At 47.6% G+C, this 13,541-nt stretch overlaps 1 protein-coding gene across 5 annotated transcripts in view; it reads left to right on the plus strand.

Annotated features, from left to right (window-relative positions):
* The first annotated feature begins 8,019 nt into the window (after positions 1-8,019).
* Positions 8,020-13,541, plus strand: part of SMAD9 (SMAD family member 9) — a 72,361-nt gene continuing 66,839 nt past the window's right edge. For 2 of the 5 annotated variants that reach the window (XM_051831792.3, XM_051831793.3), the window contains exon 1: positions 8,033-8,383. The gene's annotated coding sequence lies outside the window, so the exon portion shown is untranslated. Of the gene's footprint in view, positions 8,384-13,541 lie in introns of all 5 variants that reach the window. The other 3 variants (XR_016212922.1, XM_017350172.4, XM_089303683.1) reach the window with 3 other exon arrangements.

Consider the following 13,541-nt stretch of genomic DNA (forward strand, 5'->3'; position numbering starts at 1 on the left):
TGATCCGAAGCCAGGAGCCAGGTGCTTCTCCTGGTCTCCCATGGGGTGCAAGGCCCAAGGACCTGGGCCATCCTCCACTGCCCTCCCGGGCCACAGAAGAGAGCTGGACTGGAAGAGGGGCAACTGGGACTAGAACCTGGAGCCCATATGGGATGCCGGCGCCACAGGCAAAGGATTAACCTATTGAGCCATGGCGCCGGCCATGGTTTTTTCTTCTTCTTTTTTTTTTTTTTTTAATTTGAAAGGTAGAGAGACAGAGAAAAGATTTTCTATCTTCTGGTTCACTCCCCAAATACCTGCAACAACTGGGATGGCCAAGCTGAAATCAAGATCCTGGAACTTAATTTGGATCTCTTGTGTGGGGCAGGGACCTAAGTACGTGACCCATCACCTGCAGTCTCCCCAGGTGCACATTAGCAGGACGCTGGAATAGGAAGGGAAGTGGAACTCAAACCTAGGCACTCTGATTTGGAATTTGAGCTCCCAAGTGGCATCTTAACTCCTTTGCAAAATGCTGGCCCTGCAAAACATCTTGAAGAGTTATCTGCACACACACGTTCAGGACAGCATTATTCATAATAAATACAAGGTAGAAGCAATGCAAGTGCTCGACAGAGGAACGTATAAAGAAAATGTGGGGCCGACACTGATGTAGCAGGTAAAGCCACCACCACCTGCAGTGCCAACATCCTATGTGGGCGATGGTTCAAGACCTGGCTGCTCCACTTCTGATCCAGCTCTCTGCTCTGACCTGGGAAAGCAGTGGAAGATGGCCCAACTGCTTGGGCCCCTGCACCTGTTTGGGAGACCAGGAGGAATCTCCTGGCTTCTGGCTTCAGATCGGCCCAGTGCTGGCCATTGTGGCCATTTGTGGAGTGAACCAGTGTATCGAAGATCTCTCTCTCTCTCTCTCTCTCTCTCTGTCTCTCTCTCTGTCTCTCTCTCTCTCCATCTACCTCTCTGTAACTCTGCCTTTCTAATAAATAAATCTTCTTACAAAATGTGGCATGTGGCCGGCGCCGCGGCTCAATAGGCTAATCCTCCGCCTAGCGGCGCCGGCACACCGGGTTCTAGTCCCGGTCGGGGAGCCGGATTCTGTCCCAGTTGCCCCTCTTCCAGGCCAGCTCTCTGCTGTGGCCAGGGAGTGCAGTGGAGGATGGCCCAGGTGCTTGGGCCCTGCACCCCATGGGAGACCAGGAAAAGCACCTGGCTCCTGGCTCCTGCCATCGGATCAGCGCGGTGCGCCGGCCGCAGCGCGCCGGCCGTGGCGGCCATTGGAGGGTGAACCAACGGCAAAGGAAGACCTTTCTCTCTGTCTCTCTCTCTCACTGTCCACTCTGCCTGTCAAAAAAAAAAAAAATGTGGCATGTAGAAACAATAGAATATTATACAGCCTTAACAAAGAAGGAAATCCTCTTACATGCTACAATAAGGATGAACTTTGAGGACATTATTAGTAAGTGGAGTAAGTCAGTCACAAAAGGACAAATACCATCTGATCCCATATGAAATGTTTAGTCAAACCCATAGAAAGAAAAAATAGAAAGGTAGTTCCTAAGGGCTGGGGGAGGAGAGAGAAGGAATTCAGTGGGCACAGAGCTTCAGTTTCGCAGGATGGAAAAGCTGTAGAGATCTGTTCCTGCACAATGAAGTGAATATACTTAAGAGGACTGAATTATGCACCTGAGAAAAGATGATGAAAAAAGTCTATCTCTTCTAGCTCCTAAAGTGGTTTCTGAATACTGTATTGCTAAACAATTCTAATGAATGAATTTGATTAATTCCAGTAGTAACCTGAACTTAATAAAATAATAAAGGTACATTTCAAAATTTTTTAAAAGTGAGAAACAAGGAAACTCATTCAACTACTTACTTACTAAAAGGTCACTGGATGAGGCAGGCATTTGGCCTAGAGGTTACAATGCCTGCCTCCCAAATGAAAGTGCTTGGGTTTGAGTCCTAACATCATTCGTGATTTCCAGCTTCCTGCTAATGCAGACCCTGGGAGGCAGGCGGTGATGGCTCAAGTAATTGGGTCTTTGCCACCCAGGTGGGTGCCTTTATTAAGTTCCAAGCTCTTGACTTTGGCCTGGCCCAGCCCTGACTGTTGCAGGCAATTGGGGAGTGAATAGATGGTGGGAACGCACGCTCTCTCTCTCTCTCTCTCTCTCTCTCTCTCTCACTGTCTCTTCTTCTTTTTTTTTTTTTTAATATTTATTTATTTACTTGAAAGTCAGGGTTACACAGAGAGAGAAGGAGAGGCAGAGAGAGAGAGAAAGAGAGGTCTTCCATCTCTGGTTCACTCCCCAGATGGCCACAATGGCTGAAGCTGCACTAATCCGAAGTCAGGAGCTTCTTCCAGGTCTCCCACACGGGTGCAGGGGCCCAAGGACTTGGGCCATCTTCTACTGCTTTCCCAGGCCTTAGCAGAGAGCTAGATCAGAAGAGGAGCAGCCGGGACTCAAACCAGCTCCCACATGGGGGGCCGGTACTGCAGGCAACAGCTTTAGACCCACTACGTCACAGCAGCAGCCCCACTCTCTTCTTTTCTCAAATAATAATAGAAAAACAAAAACAAAGACCACTGACTCCCGCTAACGTTAGAAGAACAATGAAATCAAGCGGTGAGTGTGAAAGCAGAAGCTAGATTTGGGGAAATTAAGATGGGTAGTAGGAAGGAGAGACAAATGTCACCTCATTGCAAACTCTGGTGGAGGAAGAAAGGGCAAAGGTTGCATAGGTTTGGAAAAGCATTTTATTGCCCCCAAAATAGGAAAGCTCTGATTTGATTGAAGCTATGACCTTAGTTATTGTTTCTCTCAAGAGATGCCGAACAGACCAGACAGCGGGTAAAACTCAGAGGTTGCAAACTGCTAGTCAGATTTGGCTCACAAATGTTTTCTTTGGCTTGCACCTTAAAGAACAAAACAAAGTCTGGGTTGGTTGGCAGCATTTTTTAAATTGTAAGATTTTCCCTAAGATTCTGGATGTCTGTTATCTCTGGAAGCCATGCCCCCACGGTCACATGGCCACAGCTGGCTGGAGCTACCTACCAGCAGTCCTTCTGAAGGACATCTGCTCTCCGGTACCCATTCTTCCTTGTTTTACGTACCTGGCCAACTTCATACATTGATGTTTCCTGCCTGTTCCTGGCCAGCACTGTTTGCAATCTTGGTTTTACAGAGGAAGTTAGTGGAGAAGTTGTGACAAACGGGAGTATGGGAAAGCAGAAAGATAAACAACAGAACTGAGTCATCTTTTCACCTCTGGGACCATTCCTTGGTCTTTCTTAAAGGCTTTATTACTTTTCTCTCCCACTGTCTTTGTGTGACTTCATTCTTCTGTTATTTCCCCATACTCTTATTTTTTTGCTTATTTTTGTTTTATATGAAAGGGGGAGAGATAGAAAAAGAGAGAGAGAGAGAGTAGAATCTTACATCCGCTGGTTCTCTCCAAATGCCAGGAACCTTGAACTCAATCTGGGGCTCTCATGTGAATGGCAGAGACCCAAGTACTTGAGCCATCTTCTGTTGCCTCCCAGGACAAACATTAGCAGGAGCTGGATCAGAAGGGAGTAGCTAGGTCTTGAACTAGCTCTCCAATATGGTGTGCTGCTGTCAAAAGTCACATAATAACCTTCTGTGCCACCGTGCCCTCCCCAAGAGGGTGATCTTGTCTCATGGTTTTACCCTCAAAGCGATTTCCTGTTTCTTGGTACCTATTTCTTCCAAAGATAGTATCCTCCCTCCAATGTTGATTCTCGTTTCTTCCAGTTCTTTGCCAAGTTTTATTGATTTTTTTCTTCAACTTATGCATAACATGCTTCTCCTCCCTGCTTTTCTAGAATTCCCCACTCTGCTGTTACAGCAGCTCACTGCGTCTGCCTCAATGGTTGCACTGGCTTCCCAATGGGTCTCCTTCCTTGTGACCTCTACCAATGTTTCTCCCCTACCATTTCTGCTTCATAACCTAGAGACTACTCCACCTAGAACATCACTGCCACCTTCATATTCTGTTCAAAGATTTGTCAATTCTACTTTGGGTTCTAGGAAGACAGTGAGATACAGAAGTTAAATGCAAGGGCCAGCGCTGTGGCATAGCAGGTAAAGAAGCCGCCTGTGGTGCTGGCATCCCTTATGGGCACCGGTTCGAGTCCTGGCTGGAGTCCCAGCTGCTCCACTTCCAACCCAGCTCTCTGCTATGGCCTGGGAAAGCAGTGGAAGATGACCCAAGTCCTTGGGCTCCTGCACCTGCATGGGGGACCCAGAGGAAGCTCCAGGCTCTTGGCCTTGGAAAGGCCCAGCTGTGGCCATTGTGGCCATTTGAGGAGTGAAGCAGGAGATGGAAGACCCTTCCCCCCCCATCTCTCTCTCTCTCTCTCTCTCTCTCTCTCACACCCTCCCTTCCTCCTTCTGCCTCTCAAATAAATAAACAAATCTTTAAAAAAAAAAAAAGTGAAATGCCTGCACTTTGGACTCAGGCAGACTGGAGTGTGACTTTTGAGTCAGGCTTTTGGAAGTCTGAACCTCAGGTTCTCCAGCTATAAAATGCAGATAATAATTTTCAGCCCACAAGATGCAGTGAGAGTGGAAAGAGAGGATGTGGAAGTACCAGCCGAATTCCCTGTAGGGAGAATCTCACAATAGGAGATGACTCAGTCAAGACAACCTATCACTCTCTTACCTCAGTCCCTTAGCATTTATTCAGTGCTCCACTGCCATGTGACATGATTATTTTTTAAAAGCCAATTAGTTTCTCTAACGATAACCAAACTTTGTTTTTATTACGCCGTGGGGTATTGTGCACACAGTAGGCACTCTGGATCCCTGTGACTGTGGCAATTGTGCCTGCATCACAGCGCCTGACCAAAGGGCAGGGCGGCGCTGACGTCCAGCCCACACTCCTGCGGGACTGGGGCTGGCACCCAGGTGGAGTAGGAGCAGGAGTGCAGGAGGTGGAACGGATACTTTTCAAGGCCGGGCTGAAACTTCCCCTGTGGAGACATTCCCCACCTTCCCAACACCTCCTCTGCATCCACCTGGCTCAGGTGACGTTCACAGTTGTGTGACAATTGTTGGTATGGGTGTTTCTCGCCAAGTCAGACTCAACTTACCGAGGCTCAGGGCTCTGTGTCCACATCGTTGATCCGGGTCCTGGTGCTCAGAAAAGTGTTCAACAATGGTTATGGAATGAAGATGACGTTCAATGAAGATGCCTCCAGGAGGAGGCAGTGCAAGTGCAGTGTTAGAACAGTCACAGCTGAAACATAGGAGGACACTGGAGTAGGAGGGAAGTGCAGCCTACACTTCCTAGTCATGGCTCTAAGTGGGACCACTACAATGCTGGCTCAAAGTAAGGGGCAGTATCTGTACCAAGCAGAATCTATACATCAGTGCATGACTACAGACTTGGACACAAAAGTTTCATGCTGAGCAAGTGCACAGACCTGAGCATCTCAGAAGGAAGCTGTCCTCCCTACTGCTTTATCGGCTGAAGAAGCTCAAGTTCAGCCAAGTCTTTATAATCCCTCGGAGAGGGGACATGTTAGTTTTGTTATGGTTTTGAGGTCTTGAACCAAACTGAAATAATAATAAAAAATGTATCTGAAAGGCAGAGAGATAGAGAGAGCATTTCCAACTATTGACTCATTTCCCAAATGCCTGCAAAATCTAGGGCTGGGTCAGGCACAAGCCAGGCACCTGGAACTCCATCAGGGTCTTCCACGTGGGTGACAGGGGCCCAGGTACTTGTTGCTTCCTGGGACGTATATTAGCAGGAGATCAGGACCTAAAATTACGCACTCCAGTACAGGATGTGGGTGTCCCAAAAAGTGCTTTAACTGCTGATCTAAATTCAAAATTTAAATTTTAAAAAAATCATTTGAGAGTCAGAAAAGAGAGAGAGCACGAGTTTCCACCCACTGGTCATTGCCCAAATGGCTGCCAAGGCCAGGGCTGGACTAGGCCAAAGCCAGGAGATAGGAACTCAATCCAGGCCTCCCATCTGGGTATCAGGGATTCAATGACCCGAACCATCACTGGTTGCCTCCCAGGTTTCTGCACTGGCAGGAGCTGAAGTTGGTAGCTGAAACCAGGAGTCAAACCCAGGCACCCCAATACGGACCTCCCAACTGGTGCTGTTTCAACTGCTAGGCCAAATACCCACTCCTGAGCCACAATTTTACCAGAGTTTCCACCATGTCACAACCTCTGGAATCTCATCTCTTGCATGATTCCCAAAATATAATGTCTTCATGAAGGTTTTATTAAACAATGAAACTACAGCCATCGAGAAATTGTAACGAAAGCCAAGGAGGGTCTAGAGTGCCTATTACCAGGACTTTGAAAAACAGTCAACACGGAGGCTTCTTTCCTGGGCAGGCATTTTCTCCCCAGAATCCACCAGATCTTGCAGTTCTCAGATATAATGGATTAACTTTGTACATTTTGAGGAATTCATGCCAGGAACTGTATCAGTGACAGGCTAGTGTTTAGGCAGGAAAAGTCATCATAGTGCAAAAATGTCCTGGTATGTAAATGAAAATATACAGAAAAAAGCAGACTACACACACTCTCAGAGCCTGCAAAATCAAAGTCGAACCAAGAGCCAAGAGAATTCTGTGAACTTAAAGACCCCGCCAGGAGCATGAGCCAGCACTGCGGAGGTTATCGCTTCTTTCTCTGCATTGTGTCCTCTGCATTGTTTTTGATATAAGGATGCTGGGACTGTTACTGGGCCATTGCTTAATGCAGTTATTTATTAAACCTGAGTCACAAGGCATCAGTTCTGAGAACTTAATTAGTTTACTCTCAATAAAGGGCACATCAGGCATAACCCCTATGATACAATCTGCAGCTTTTAGCAGTCCCAGCATTTCCTGGTGCCTCTCACCCAGAGCAATCTCAAACCTAACACCTGGCCTGGAGCAGCAATATATGAGCCAGGTGTAGAAAGATGATTTAAATTTTAGGTTACAGTTTTAGTACTGAAGATTCTACTACAAATGCTGTTTTGAACAAAGTCATTGTTCAACTACAGCAGTACTATCATGTGAAAATAGCTCCTACTAGGGAAGGTAAGCCCAGTGCTTTGAGAATGAGAAGAGGCAGCTGAGTTTGGGGCATTCATTGCTATTTCAGAGGTACCAGGGCCTTCTGGAGGACTGATTTCTCTACACACAGGAGCAAGTCCAGTGCTGCTGTCTGCTTTTATTCAACCCTCACCCCTGCAGCAAACACCTTTTCTAGGAAAAGCGAAGGCTTGCTGGGGAACCAAAGGTCACCAGTAGTACACCGGTGGCATTTTCTAACTGGCATTACTGAGTGGGTTCTTGGAGTCCTCAGTGACGTCAAGGTTAGATTACCTACCTAGGGGGGCAGCCAGGTTGAGCCAAGAAAGTTGTACATTAACATCACTGTGTGCCCATAAGGTTGTATCTTTATTAGATTAGATAATATGATGCATTATATGCCAAGTTGTTAGGCCAATAAATAGGGCTAAGGAAATTACAATCCACATAATTATATGACTAGTTCTAACCACTACTCACCACTCAGAGTGACTGGATTTTCTTCTGCCTGCGCTAGCTGCTCTGGCACTAGCAAAGGGTGTCAAGCGTCCCTTTTTACTCCGAAAAGCAAATAAGGAACAAATGCCAAGTCCCAGGAACCAGCAGGGCCCAGGCCTCGCGGCGGGGAAGAGGGGCTTCAGACTGATTTGTTGGTTTTCTGGTACCAACGCTCCGGTTCTGGGAGCAATGCTCATTTCACCTCCACTCAAACGGAGGCGCGAAGTCTTTGGTCTGCAGGGGTGACCGGAGCAGCGGAGCGCCCCCACTGCGCTCCTCGCTTCCCTCCGTCGGGGCGGGAGGCGAACTCGGGGTGGAGGGGCGGGTTGCAGAGGAAGACCCCAAGGCCAGCCTGGGGCCGAGGGTCACGGCGCTCCGGGAGGCTGCGAGACACTTCCCACCCCCGCCGCCGCCGGCTTCCGTGCACGTGGCCGTGGGGCCCGCTGCGCTCCCGCCCCGCTCCGCGGGCCACGCCGCCCCCTCCTCGCCTGCTCCCGGAGCCGCCGGCGCGCGCGGCGGCGGGCGGGGGCGGGCGGCGAGCAGGGCTGGCTGGCCGCTTTCCAGGTCGGCGCACTAATACGGGCGATGAGGCTTCGCGGCTCCAGTCTGACTGACGCCGGCTGGGGCCGCCGCCGCCGCCGCCGCCGCCGCAGCCGCTGTCTCGGTCCCCGCCGCCTCCGGGCCCTGCAGCCACCGGGCGCGCGCAGCCAGCCAGTGAGTGCGCGGCGCTCGGACGGGCGGCCGGGGGACCCCGGCGGGGGCGGGGGACAGCCAGACCCGGGGCGGGGGGAGGGATGCGTGGCACCGCGGGCACAGGTAAGAGATGCCCTCCCCAGCCGCGCGCTGGGTGTATGCGAGCGGGATGTGTGCGCGCGAGGAGGGCTAAGTTTTTCTTGCGTAAGGGAAGTCCTTGAGGTCCCCTGGCGTGTGGCTTGGCTCTTAGTCTCCTTCCTGCCTGCATTTCTCGGGGGAGTCATTGAGTTGGGGTGGCGTGGGGTGGGCGAGGGCCGGAGGGTACCGCCCGGAGCATGTGGCCATGCCGATCGCCCGAGTCGCGCTGCTGCTACCCTAACCGCGGGAACCTGGGACCTGTCCGGCGATGCTTGTTCCGCGGCTGGGGCGGCTGCTGGGCTGGGGACCGGGACGGGGAAGAGGCCGTGGCCCCAAGGCGCGGATGGGGATGCGCGCTCGCCGTCCGCGCCCGGCGTGTGCACCGCGCGGGGGGCTGAGTGTGGAGGAGCCGCGCCGCGGAGCCCCAGACTCGGAGCCGAGTGCCCGTTTGCTGGGGCTGGAGAGCGGGGTCAGCAGATTAGCCTAGGGCGGTGATGGGGTTGGAACTGTGACTCTGGGGGACCGCTCGAACAATTGGCAGGGCCCAGCTGGCCCCGGTGGCCTTACTTTCTCAGGCTTTGGATTCTGCTCACCTTTGGGGCACGCGAAAGGGCAAACCCAAGTAAGGGGTGCTGTTGGAGCCGCCCTGGGTAGCGCTGGGTTTGCGCTCAGAGCCGGGATGTTTGCCTTCGCCTGCGCCTGCCGTTCAGTGCCAGCTCCGCGCGGAGGGGAGGGGGCGAGGTGGGGAACAGATGCAGGAGACGAGCTGACGCCAGCTTTGTGATGGGAAGAACATTTTTATGGATGGCTGATCGCCGACAAGTCTTCCCGTTACGAGCCCTTCCTCCTCCCACCCCTGACCGTGGAAATGTGAAATGATAGTTTGGAAATACTCCATTGACTTATTTCTGGGCTGGGATTGGTACTCCCGAATACTGTAGCTCTAGTTTTGGAATAAAACCGCCAGTTCTGCAGCCCGTAGTCCACGAGACCCGTGGACTCCTTTTCGTGGCCGTAGTTGTAACAAGTACCATCGCAGAGGCTTTCTGGGTGATCTTTAGGATAACTGTAAAGTCATAAGGCATTTAATAGCAAACGCTGCCTCCTAGGCAGTGACTCCGTGGGGGCATTTGTACATCCATCTGCAGGAGTGAAGTGTGAATAGTGCAGGCGTATCTCCTGCCTTAGGATTCCTATCCTGAATGAGGGAATGCCGCTAGATGTTTGCATTTTAAAAATAGTGGACTATATTTAAAACCCAAGCACATTCTCAACTCCAAATAGACAAGGATTCAGTAAATGAGTTTCCCTATGCTGGTTGGAAACCATGAACGTAACTTTGGACCCATTTCAAGTTTGTGGTTATCCAAGGACACTGCAGATAAGAAAATGATGTGATCGTTTATGTAAATAAGGAGCATTTTTAAGTACAATAGGATGACAAGTTTCAAATAAAATATCAGAAAAATATCTTTTAATGGTAATAATCACCTTTGCTGGTGGAAATACAACCGTCTTTAAGCCGACAGCTTTCAGCCCCATAATCTATTCTGACACAACCAACTCCCATTTTTATGCTTCGCTGGCTGTCTTTGCAGAGTTGTTTTATGCTTGAGCTCTGTGGTTTCAAGCTATGCTTAAGAGAATGCCAGCATATTCTTGAACAGAGCAAATCCTGTGTTTACTAAAAATCAAAGCATAAACAACAGAAGATTAAGTCCCTAAGTACTTTACAGTTGTCACGTCTTTGTCATCTGCCTTTTAAAGTCACCATGAGCTGTTCGACTTTTTCGTTGTTAAAACCTTCTTCTTAAACATCCACTGTTAATGAATAATCAGAAAATATTCATAGATATCACCCGTACCTGCATCTGTGATTGTCCAAGTCTTGAGATGACAAAATTTTTTATGAAATGTTAGTAAAGATATCTGTAAGTAATAAATAGTAAATTTGTTTATCTTTTTTAATCTTGTGGCCAGTTGGAAGGGAAATAATTAGCCAGGAAACTATTTCACAAAGATGAAAATATCCAATTTCAGTTTTGCAAATAATTTAATTGTGACTCACCAGAGTGCAATAAGCTTTGTCAAAATGAAGAGATAGTGTTTTGTAAGTGGTCACCAAAACATTAATGTAGCAAACTAGTTTATATCTGACATTCCCTCTATAATAAACAAAGCAGCAGTTTCATCAGAGTCTGCTTTAACATGTTGGAAATAACACTTTTCTACTGGCTGTGCTTTGATTTAACAGAAGGTAAAGGTTATGACAAATAAGTGGGCCTTTTTGCATTTGCAAAACATTGCATTAAATTCTCAGTGAAGCTTCCTTCGGGCAGACTTTCTGTTTATTGTTTTGAACATTAGAGAGGAATTCAGAAACAGGATAGTGTCCAGAATAAAACAGTAAATATAGCAGTACATTCAAAGTATGACTCTTCTCAAATAGTTGCAATTCTAGGCTGTTGAGCTTATATTTCCTTGGTTACTGTTGCTGCTCAGTTGAAAACCTACTCTATGGCGAAAAAATGCAAACAGTGAAGTCATAAGTACTTATTCTTATAATAATATGAGTGCTTTAGTGATGTTTTGTGTTATCCTAGTGAATATCCATGTTTGAGTATGGCGGAACAAAAAGTAAACAAATATCCACTGGCAATACACTTTTTTTAAAAAAAAGAGATTAATTTATTTGAAAGGCAGAGTTAGAGAAAAAGAGAGATCTTCCATCCACTGGTTTACTCCCCAGATGGCTAGGGCTAAGCCGAGTGGAAGCCTGGCTTCCTCCATGTCTCCCACATGGGTGGAGGGGCCTGTGTGTTTGGACCATCTCCTGCTGCTTCCCCCAGTACATTAGCAGAGAGCTGGACTGAAAGTGGAGCAATTGGGACCTGAACTGGAAACCACAGAGGATGCCGGCATCACTGAACTCAGTAAACTAACCTTTTAAAGTAAATATTCTTGTACACGATGTCTCTTAAGAAAAATGTGTCAACTAAAGTTATTAAGATTCCAAGACCTTTGTTAGCATTAGAAGTCATCATCCCCAAGAAAGCCATTCATCTTGCTAGGTAGTCTGCATCCTGACACTTCCCATCCGGGAACTGTGCTGCACCCCATGAATACTACCTCACTTTCTCCTTGAGTGTCTGCCTCACTTTCTCCTCTAGTGTCTGCCTCAGTTTGACCCTTCCAGGCTCATGCTCCCTGCCCTTCCCTAGTGTATGCAGCACTCAGAAGAGTGAATTACAATTTCCCTGCTTGCACAGGCTTTCTCCCTTGTACACCTGTGCTCACACCTGCCTAGAATGCCTTCCCCTGAGTCCTCACTCCCCACCAGATCCCTAAACCCCATCAGGCACTTCTTCTTTTTGTGTGTCGTGTTCAGGTGCTGCCTTCATGGACTTGGCTGTGATGACCCTGGTCGCAGTCCTGGTCCTCCTTGGAGCTCCTGGGGCTCTGCGTTTCTACTCTTGTCATGCCTTATCTTGCATTAAGTTACTCAGATACTCATGTATTTCTTTCCTGAAAAGGATGCTTACAAGGTCTGTGCAGGCAGGGCCATGTTTCATCTACCTTTTTCATTCCCATAGTGCTGATCACAGCGCCCATCAAAGTACTCAGTCAATAAATACTAATTAAGAGGCACATGTTTTCACTGAACCCCTCATCTCATCTGCAGTAAAATCTATAAAAGCATTTCACCCATAGAACAAGTCTTCAAGGTACATTTTTAAAGCAGCTGCTGTTGAACTTGGGCTGAGGACTTGTTAAGAGGCCATGAGAGGGAGCCCTGAAGTCACCTCCCTCCAAGGTGAGCCTTCTCCTGGATATTGTGGCTGAGCATTACAGTTAGAGAGCTTCGTGATACTCTTATTGCATTAGCAATTTTCCATATCAGATTCACTAAATACACAATGGAAGCCATTTAGCAACGAAACAGATTTTAATGTGATATGGCTACCACAATGAAACTCTAATGTGATTCTACAGAAAATTGCTAACACGATATGCTCGCTCCCCCCTCCCACCAGTAGCCGCATAAAAATCGCTGGTGTTTTGGTGTATTAGTTTCAAAGTCTGCTCATAAATGGACAAGCAGACGGCTCCTGCGATGAGCTTCTGCTTTGTTCAGGTTGGATATAATAGGGCCCTGGTAGCAGCCTTGTCAGAGAGCTGAGTCTCCCTTCCGCGCCTGGCTTGTTACATTACCAAACAATACTAAATCCCATCCAAAAAGACATCCTGTTTAATGATTCAGCGTTAATAGAGTTAACACAGGAATGCACAAAATAGAGTTTGTGTAAATATCGTAACTGTGTAATACATTCACTTGTACAGTTTTTTTTGGGAAGCTCTAGTCAACACAAAACCAATTTTTCAAGAATCCCATTTATATTCAGAAATTAGAATGAAGTACTAGGGGCAGGCATTGTGATGCAGCAGCAGTTAATGTGCTTGGGACATCTGCATCCCGTATCAGAGTGCCTGGTTCGAGTCCCCACTCAGCTTCTTATCCAGCTTCCTGTGAGTGCATACTCTAGAAGGCAGCAGGTGATGCCTCAAATACTGTATCCCTGCCACCCACATGGGAGACTGGATTGAGTTCTGGACTTCGGGCTTCCTCCTGGTCCAGCTCTGGCTGTTGTGGGCATTTGGAGAGTGAACCTGCGGAGGGAAGATCTTTCTCTCCATTCTCTCTCTCTGTATTTACTGTCAGTCGCTCTGCCTTTCAAATAAATTAAAAAATAATAGTATTTTAAAAATAATATGAAATATGAGGTACTTCAAAAAGCTATAGAAAATGGAATTAAAGAATAAGTTTATTTTGGTGCAAAAATATGAGGGCTCTTCCAAAGTTTATGGAAGATTCATATTATGAAAAACTCTGCATGGATTTTAGATTTTTGCACCAAAACATCTCTAAGTTTCCATGAACTTTTTTGAAGTACCCTCATACATAAATATTAAGAATTAGATTGTAAATTTGTTTGCACAGGGCTGTAGTACTTTAGAAGTCATAAACACTGAAGTTTATGGTTCACTCCTCTCATTCTCCAGTCCATATTTAATTCAAAGAAAAAAAATTAACCCACAAAGTAAGTGTAAATGAAACCTACATAGTTCTGACTTTTCCTGTAAT

This window comes from Oryctolagus cuniculus, chromosome 9, assembly GCF_051225735.1.
Source record: "Oryctolagus cuniculus isolate XC-2025 breed Fujian yellow rabbit chromosome 9, ASM5122573v1, whole genome shotgun sequence".
NCBI classification, from domain to species: Eukaryota; Metazoa; Chordata; class Mammalia; order Lagomorpha; family Leporidae; genus Oryctolagus; species Oryctolagus cuniculus.